This window comes from Ranitomeya variabilis, chromosome 4 (genome assembly GCF_051348905.1).
Source record: "Ranitomeya variabilis isolate aRanVar5 chromosome 4, aRanVar5.hap1, whole genome shotgun sequence".
Classification (NCBI taxonomy): Eukaryota; Metazoa; Chordata; class Amphibia; order Anura; family Dendrobatidae; genus Ranitomeya; species Ranitomeya variabilis.
The window spans coordinates 733532101-733541511 of record NC_135235.1 but is presented as its reverse complement, the minus strand read 5'-3'; the positions used below and the strand labels follow the sequence as shown (position 1 = coordinate 733541511).

Sequence of the window (9411 nt, the reverse complement as noted above, 5' to 3'; positions counted from 1 at the left end):
CCAATATTTTTCTCCCACTGATTGATGTAGTGATTTTTTTAAACGTAGATTTTAGAACCCAAATCAAGCAAAAAAATAAATAGGCTTTCTATGGCCCACAATTTGAGAGAGAGAGGTGGCACACCCAGGAGTCAAGACTGGCACACAAGCTGAAAGGGCAATATTACTCTCCCACTGTTTTTTTATGGGTTTTTTTTTTTTCAGGGAGACTTTAGAAACCCAATAATATTAAAAAAAAATAAAAAATAAATAGGCTTTCTATGGCCCACTGAATGAGAGAGAGAGAGAGGTGGCACACCCAGGAGTCAAGACTGGCACACAAGCTGAAAGGGCAATATTACTCTCCCACTGTTTTTTTATGTTTTTTTTTTTTTTCAGGGAGACTTTAGAAACCAAATAATATTAAAAAAAGGAAAAAAAAAATAGGCTTTCTATGGCCCACTGAATGAGAGAGAGAGAGGTGGCACACCCAGGAGTCAAGACTGGCACACAAGCTGAAAGGGCAATATTACTCTCCCACTGTTTTTTTATGTTTTTTTTTTTTTTTTTCAGGGAGACTTTAGAAACCCAATAATATTAAAAAAAAAAATAAAAAAAAAATAGGCTTTCTATGGCCCACTGAATGAGAGAGAGAGAGGTGGCACACCCAGGAGTCAAGACTGGCACACAAGCTGAAAGGGCAATATTACTCTCCCACTGTTTTTTTATGTTTTTTTTTTTTTTTTCAGGGAGACTTTAGAAACCCAATAATATTAAAAAAAAATAAAAAATAAATAGGCTTTCTATGGCCCACTGAATGAGAGAGAGAGGTGGCACACCCAGGAGTCAAGACTGGCACACAAGCTGAAAGGGCAATATTACTCTCCCACTGTTTTTTTATGTATTTTTTTTTTTTCAGGGAGACTTTAGAAACCCAATAATATTAAAAAAAACAAAAAAAATAAATAGGCTTTTTATGGCCCACTGAATGAGAGATGCCACACACGCAGGACTGTCACTCAAGCACAAATGTCAATATTAATCTCACACGTTTTTTTGTTTTTTTTTTTTTCTCAGGGAGACTTTAGAAACCAAATAAGATCAAATGATTTCTTTCAGGAACAATTTAGAAACCAAATACTAAAAAAATAAAAAGACTTTCTAGGGCCCACTGAGTGAGAGATGGCACACACAGGAGTCAGGAGTGGCACACAAGCCCTGAGGCCAATATTAATCTCCCACTGATTGATGTTTTATTTTTTTTTCTGGTAGATTTTAGAACCCAAATCAAGCAAAAAAATAAATAGGCTTTCTATGGCCCACTGAGTGAGAGATAGCACACACAGGAGTCAGGAGTGGCACACAAGCCCTGAGGCCAATATTAATCTCCCACTGATTGATGTTTTATTTTTTTTTCTGGTAGATTTTAGAACCCAAATCAAGCAAAAAAATAAATAGGCTTTCTATGGCCCACTGAGTGAGAGATGGCACACACAGGAGTCAGGAGTGGCACACAAGCCCTGAGGCCAATATTAATCTCCCACTGATTGATGTTTTATTTTTTTTTCTGGTAGATTTTAGAACCCAAATCAAGCAAAAAAATAAATAGGCTTTCTATGGCCCACTGAGTGAGAGATAGCACACACAGGAGTCAGGAGTGGCACACAAGCCCTGAGGCCAATATTAATCTCCCACTGATTGATGTTTTATTTTTTTTTCTGGTAGATTTTAGAACCCAAATCAAGCAAAAAAATAAATAGGCTTTCTATGGCCCACTGAGTGAGAGATGGCACACACAGGAGTCAGGAGTGGCACACAAGCCCTGAGGCCAATATTAATCTCCCACTGATTGATGTTTTATTTTTTTTTCTGGTAGATTTTAGAACCCAAATCAAGCAAAAAAATAAATAGGCTTTCTATGGCCCACTGAGTGAGAGATGGCACACACAGGAGTCAGGAGTGGCACACAAGCACTGACTGAGGCCAATATTTTTCTCCCACTGATTGATGTAGTGATTTTTTTAAACGTAGATTTTAGAACCCAAATCAAGCAAAAAAATAAATAGGCTTTCTATGGCCCACAATTTGAGAGAGAGAGGTGGCACACCCAGGAGTCAAGACTGGCACACAAGCTGAAAGGGCAATATTACTCTCCCACTGTTTTTTTATGGTTTTTTTTTTTTTTCAGGGAGACTTTAGAAACCCAATAATATTAAAAAAAAATAAAAAATAAATAGGCTTTCTATGGCCCACTGAATGAGAGAGAGAGAGAGGTGGCACACCCAGGAGTCAAGACTGGCACACAAGCTGAAAGGGCAATATTACTCTCCCACTGTTTTTTTATGTATTTTTTTTTTTTTTCAAAATGACTTTAGAAACCCAATAATATTAAAAAAAAATAAATAAGAATAATAAATATGCTTTCTATGGCCCACTGAATGAGAGAGAGAGAGGTGGCACACCCAGGAGTCAAGACTGGCACACAAGCTGAAAGGGCAATATTACTCTCCCACTGTTTTTTTATGTATTTTTTTTTTGTTTCAGGGAGACTTTAGAAACCAAATAATAAAAAAACAAAAAATAATAAGCTTTCTATGGCCCACTGAGTGAGAGATGGCACACACAGGAGTCAGGAGTGGCACACAAGCACTGACTGAGGCCAATATTTTTCTCCCACTGATTGATGTAGTGATTTTTTTAAACGTAGATTTTAGAACCCAAATCAAGCAAAAAAATAAATAGGCTTTCTATGGCCCACAATTTGAGAGAGAGAGGTGGCACACCCAGGAGTCAAGACTGGCACACAAGCTGAAAGGGCAATATTACTCTCCCACTGTTTTTTTATGGTTTTTTTTTTTTTTCAGGGAGACTTTAGAAACCCAATAATATAAAAAAAAAATAAAAAATAAATAGGCTTTCTATGGCCCACTGAATGAGAGAGAGAGAGAGGTGGCACACCCAGGAGTCAAGACTGGCACACAAGCTGAAAGGGCAATATTACTCTCCCACTGTTTTTTTATGTATTTTTTTTTTTTTCAAAATGACTTTAGAAACCCAATAATATAAAAAAAAAAAAAAATAATAATAATAAATATGCTTTCTATGGCCCACTGAATGAGAGAGAGAGAGGTGGCACACCCAGGAGTCAAGACTGGCACACAAGCTGAAAGGGCAATATTACTCTCCCACTGTTTTTTTATGTATTTTTTTTTTTTCAGGGAGACTTTAGAAACCCAATAATATTAAAAAAATAAATAAATAAATAAATAGGCTTTCTATGGCCCACTGAATGAGAGATGGCACACACAGGGATGGCACTGTAGCAGAAATGCCAATCTTAATCTCCCACAAAAAAAAAAAAAAAAAAAGGCCTACAATTACTATCTCCCCTGCAGTAATCTCAGCCAGGTATGGCAGGCAGCAATAGGAGTGGACTGATGCACAAATTAAATAAAAGGTGTGGACAAACAAAAAAGATAGCTGTGCAGAAAGGAAGGAACAAGAGGATATGTGCTTTGAAAAAAGCAGTTGGTTTCCACAGTGGCGTACACACAGCAATACAGCTATCACGGAGCCTTCTAGGGCAGCCCAATGAGCTACAGCGCTGAGATAAAAAAAAAAAAAAAATAGCTTCCACTGTCCCTGCACACCGAAGGTGGTGTTGGACAGTGGAAATCGCTACAGCACAAGCGGTTTGGTGGTTAGTGGACCCTGCCTAACGCTCTCCCTGCTTCTGACGAAGCGGCAGCAACCTCTCCCTAAGCTCAGATCAGCAGCAGTAAGATGGCGGTCGGCGGGAACGCCCCTTTATAGCCCCTGTGACGCCGCAGACAGCAAGCCAATCACTGCAATGCCCTTCTCTAAGATGGTGGGGACCAGGACCTATGTCATCACGCTGCCCACACTCTGCGTTCACCTTCATTGGCTGAGAAATGGCGCTTTTTGCGTCATTGAAACGCGACTTTGGCGCGAAAGTCGCGTACCGCATGGCCGACAAGCACAGGGGTCGGATCGGGTTTCATGAGACGCCGACTTAGCCAAAAGTCGGCGACTTTTGAAAATGAACGACCCGTTTCGCTCAACCCTAATCAACATTATCAAAAACATTTTCTATTGAACATTAGCCTTCTCATTATCTTTCTGTCTACTATGCATGCTGGACACCACGTCTATCTCTACGGGTCCACTGCATCCTTCTTCTATCTTTCACCTTTTTCTTCTCAGAACACATTATCAATATTTCTTCACATTTAACTAGTTAAACACATATAACTTTTCTCATATAAACATTATTATTTCCTTTGGTCAAGACATTATTGCTACTCATCTTAAGCAATATTACTATCGAAGCATGACAAATGAACATCCCCTTTAAGAGAGGACCAAGTTTCTGGGAGGTAGCGTATCTTCTCAGGCTACCAGTCCATGCTCAGCAAAGGTTCCAGTGCGGTATCTTCGCAAAGAGTCCTCTTTTAAGTAAAACCAGTAGGGAGCACCTTTAATAAGGTGCAAACTATGTACAAAGAAGTTCTGATCATGCACTGTTCATGATTTCAGCAGTTTTTGAATAACATAGAAAAATAGAAAAATAACCAAAAACAATAGGGATCCCGGGTAAACAAAGGGATCCCTTTAAGAGTTAACCCTTTACGGGTATAGCAACAAAGTAGTGGAACAGTAACTATTTACAGATTCAGGGTATCGAGGTTTATTCTTCTAAGTCTGGAGGCGGTTTTTGTCCCCCAGCCAACGTGGCACCCGTACTGGTAGTTGGTCTCTCAGATGCCATCAGATCAGCCGGTGCCTGGATTTGAAGGCTAATCCTGCTTGCGAGTTCAGTAGCCGCTACAAGACCGTGGTGATGGGAACGAGGTCCGGCAAATCAGGATCAGTCATGATCGGGACAACAGGGGGCGCTCTCTCAGGCTCACACCGTTGAACGTTCCGGGCACACCATCCTTGTGCACTCCGATGGCGGGTGTAAGTCACCTGATCCCCTCTTTGTAACGGGTCACCATTTCGACTGCAGCAGGGGGTCTTCACATTATAGCTAGTGACAAAGACATCAGTTGGTAGCCCCGGTTCCTGTATGGAGCCCCATCCCCTCTTCGGGTGGTAGGCCAGTACAGTTCCCCGCTTTACCACGTCTTTCCTGCCGAGAGCAGACTTCTTACGTTGCGTGTCAGGTGGTTCGGTCTCGTCCCGATCTTTCCAGTGTTGGATCAGACATTGCTTATACTGCTCCCAGGTAAGTACCGCAAGGGTGAGGCCATCCTCCCGGGTCCCGTCCGGCCTTGTCCAGGGGGTGTCCCACCGAAGGATCACCCCGTCTAGGCCCACACCTATGGGTTCTCCCATCTTGGTTGGTAGCGGAGGCACTAGCTTCCCCATCGCGTTGGTGGTGAGGATAACCCGCTCCACCAAGAAGGAACGATCATTGCCGGGGTGGGGAGCGGTCACGGGAGTGGGATCGATCAGGGGAGCCGGATCGGTCGGGAGAGCAGAATCGGCCAGGGGAGTAGGGATGTCGTCCATACCTGCGCCTGATGTGATTCCACCGATGTCGCTCCGGTCCGTTGACAAGGACACTGGAATCGGCTGCAGCCCGGACCGCGGCTCCTCCGGAGTCATCTCTTGACGTAACTCCGCCCTCCATGATTCCGTGACTAGAATAGGCAGGCTCGGCTCCTCCACTGGTGTCTCCAAGGAGTCCAGGTCCCTCACCGGCGGTGGACGCGAGTCCTTTTCTGATGGGTGAGGACAAACCGGGATCACCTCGCCGTTGTTCGGGCACCTGTTGTTCATCATCGCTGTCCGGCATTCGGCGGCAATGCATGCATCTGACTCTGCCATTTCTCCAAGGTCGAGCTCCTCCTTCACCTCGTTCCCGCCATCGCAAGTCAGGGGGCGGTCCTCTGCTTTGAGGCAGGTCATCGCTTTGCAACAAGAGGCGCAGGGGGCGATCACCGCTTCTGGCGCCACTTTGGTAATCTCCTCCCATGGCACACCCTCCTGCTTCTCTGACGTAGCAATGGCGGCGGTTTTTGGCGGGAACTTTTGGCGGTAAATGGCGCAGCACAGTCTTTGCAATAAAGTACAGTCCAAGCACAACAAATCACAGTTCCAAGGCACACATGACCTGATTCTTCAGGCTTAAGTAGATCCTGTTCGTGACGCCAAGTTGTAGCGCCCCCACCGCCGCAGGGCCGAGGGGTACCCGGTACCGGGCCTATGGGTCTCTGCTTCTGGGGGTCGTCACGGCGGCTAGGCCCCGGTCCGTGACCCTGCCGTGGGGCGCACAGTCTATGCTAGGTGTGGATGTCGGTGGTGCAGTTGTGGGGTGCAGGTCGCGGTAAATAACGAGGACACCAGGTTGCAGTCTCTTTACCTCTTTACTGGAGATCTCTGAGTCCTCAGTCCAGAATACGGTTCACCAGGCTGCGCAAGTCCGGCCGGTCCAATGGCACCTCCAGAGTTCACTTCACAGGTGGAAATCGGTGCCTTCCTTCTTAGCGCTATGTGTTGTAGTCCTTCCCTGCTGTGCTTACGGAAAGTACCCCACAACCGTTGTGTCTGTTTCTTAAGTTCCCTCACAACTCGATTAACTGATGTTCTTCTAATCGTCCGTCCCTTCCTGATGTTACAGTTAGAACGGCACCCGTTTGTCGGGTAGGCCTGGAGTTCTTCCGGGACCCTAGAGACGCCCCTCTCCTGCAATTGCCTCCCAAGACTTCATAGGTGATATATGTTAGACAGCCCGCCTTAAACTGACTGTCCTGCCGCTGTTTAGAGTATTGCTTGAAGCTGAATGTTATAATACTCCCTCGGCGTTCCGGCCACCGGTAGTGCGCCTCAGTAGGGTGTTGCTCCGGTCTTACAGCACGACCCCTACTGGAATTCTCCTATCGCTTGATCTCGTTTCTCACTCAGCACAATCTATCTCGCTTCTAGTCCTTTCTTGGGCCCCGCCGCTTCCCGGAGCTGGCGCGGACCCGTTACGTTCTTTCAAATGCCAAGCCTCTGTCAGGATCCCACCCCTGACAGAGACCCTACTGTCTCTTCCTCCACAACACCCTCTGCCACTAGGTGTTGCTTCGTCCAATCCAGTCAGCTTTCTCATCTAACTTCCTGCCTGATCCCCAGTTTACCCACTATGGTGGGGAGTGGCCTAATGAATAGCACCCTTAGCTCCCCCCGGAGGCCCGGCTGTGAAATGTATTGGTGTCTGTGATACCTGATCAGATGAACTCCTTCAGTGCCATCGGACGCACCGTAACTCCCCCATAGTGGCGGAGCCACAGTACTGCAACGACCAGGACTCTGGGGCGCTGCAATTCCATTTAGACACAAAATGAGAGACACCTGTGCTAGAAGCCTTCAGAGAAGGCTAGCCTATGGGAGAAAACAAAAGCTGCAAACAGGTATGCTGCACAGCCAGTCAAACGTCTGCAAAGTTACATAAGATACACTCAAGAAACCATAAATAGGTATATAGCTTTTGCGCTATTATGCCGGTCTCAGGAACATGTAGGTGAGTGTGCTAAATTGTAAAAAAAACGTTATGTATACTGTACATCAAAAGCACAATAGGTATATATGTAAAAGAAAACCAATAAAAACACAATAAGCGGTAGTTTGTGTGCACTGTACACCGAATAGCAAGCTTTGGGGTAGTGACAAACCAGGCTGCAAATAGGTGATTTATAAAAATTAAAGTATGGAGATCAACCTAATCTGCCCAGCCTGCCATCGTTGCGTATGTGCCAGTAAGCATTCAGCTACACATTAAAAACCACAACAAACAGAGGAAACACTATACAGTAATGAAGTATGTAATTAACCCATTCCACACTATGCAGTCCAGCAAAGTTCTTAGTTACATCCACTTGAAAGGAGAGCCGCACTCGGCGGTGTACGGAGGTCCTTGGCGAAATAAAGAAGCAAGTAAAGCTGCAATATAGCCAACAGGCGGGCCTGGATGGTGGCGTGTCTGATCACAAAAACCAAGGCAATGCGGGCACAGGTACCGCAGCATGTGACGTCACATAGTCCACGGAGCACGAAAGCCGAAGCGATCCACCAGTCCTAGTCTATACACGTTTCGGAAAACTTGATTTCCTTCTTTAGAAGGTGTAACGTTGGTGGGTTTGTACCTTGCTAATCCAGCGTTAATCTGCATGTCTCTGCTTTAACCCTTGGCTCCTCTCCCCCTAACTAGCAGGGATACTGTTGTCTGTTACCTCTATGGATGCTGCTCAGTACCCTGCTCTGCTGCGTAATGGTACATGTGTTGTGATCTCTTTGCTCCGCTGCATGACCATCCGCATGTGCGGTCCCTGGCTGCCGCTGTGGAAGCTATCCGCAGGTTGCAAGGTCCTCTGCAGCTGGTGCATGACTTTCCATGTGTGTTCAGGCTTGCAGCCGCTGCCAGGTGCCCTAAGCCTCAGTTCCTGTGCTGACCATGCTGTAATGGTTTCTGTTTGTGCTTAAGGTGCACGTGGCCACACCTTCCCTGCTTTTATTAGGGTTAGTGTGTGCACCTGAGTTCCCTTCCCCAGCCTATTGTTGAGGGGCAGCTCCTATATAAAATCCCTCTTTCCTGTTGGGGCTGCCAGAGCTTCACATTAAGTTTCTGAGTCTTGCCATGTGTGTTGGGTGTTCAGCTCCTCTTCTGCCTGCATTCAATTCTGGGAAAGCTGACACCTGTTCTTCTGCCTACTCTGGGGGCTGAGTACCCAGATTCATTTCTGTTTGTGTCTTGTTTTTCCGCCTGCTCTGGGGGGCTGAGTACCCAGATCCGCCTTTTCTAGAGGCTGCAAATCCAGGCCTGTTTCTGTTGTGTTTTGTTTCCCGCCTCCCTGAGGGCTGCATTCTCAGGTCCAAACCCTTGATCCTGTTTCCATTCCTGTACCTGACCCTGTCTGAACTGTGTCCTCTGTGTTATGTTCCTGAAGTCCCTCTGTGTCTGGAACCCTGTACCCAGTGACTGTGAACTAACCTGGGTTCGTCTTTTAAAGATGGAGTCTGGTGTTTTTGCTGAGCGTTTACTATGCTGTGCTCAGCCTCCTATGCGGTGCTAACTCCGTCCGGCCCCAGAACAACCCGACGGTGCTGGCACCATCCCGCTTGAGTTCCTTCCTAGCTCCGATGCCCGGAGCCTGACGGCCGTAGTTAGGAACCTGACAACTGCTGCCTGGAGATGGTGTCCGATATCCGGAGACTGGCGACCGATATCTGGTTCCCGCAGCCCAAACACCGCTGCCTGGTTCTGTGCCATCTGTGTCCCAGCTGATGACCTAGGCTGCCACACCGGTGTCCCGATGTCATGCCTGTGTTCTGATGTCCTGCCTGTGTACTGATGTCCAGCCTGTGTCCTGATGGTCAGATGTCCTGATGTCCAGCCTGTGTCCAGATGTCCAGCTTGTTCTGCCT

The 9411-nt window shown here is 46.3% G+C and overlaps 1 long non-coding RNA gene across 1 annotated transcript; it reads left to right on the top strand.

Annotated features, from left to right (window-relative positions):
• The first annotated feature begins 504 nt into the window (after positions 1-504).
• On the top strand, positions 505-2586 carry LOC143766709 (uncharacterized). Its single transcript, XR_013213621.1, has 2 exons — positions 505-809; positions 2431-2586. It is a non-coding gene; the product is annotated as an uncharacterized LOC143766709 (long non-coding RNA).
• Positions 2587-9411: the final 6825 nt, after the last annotated feature.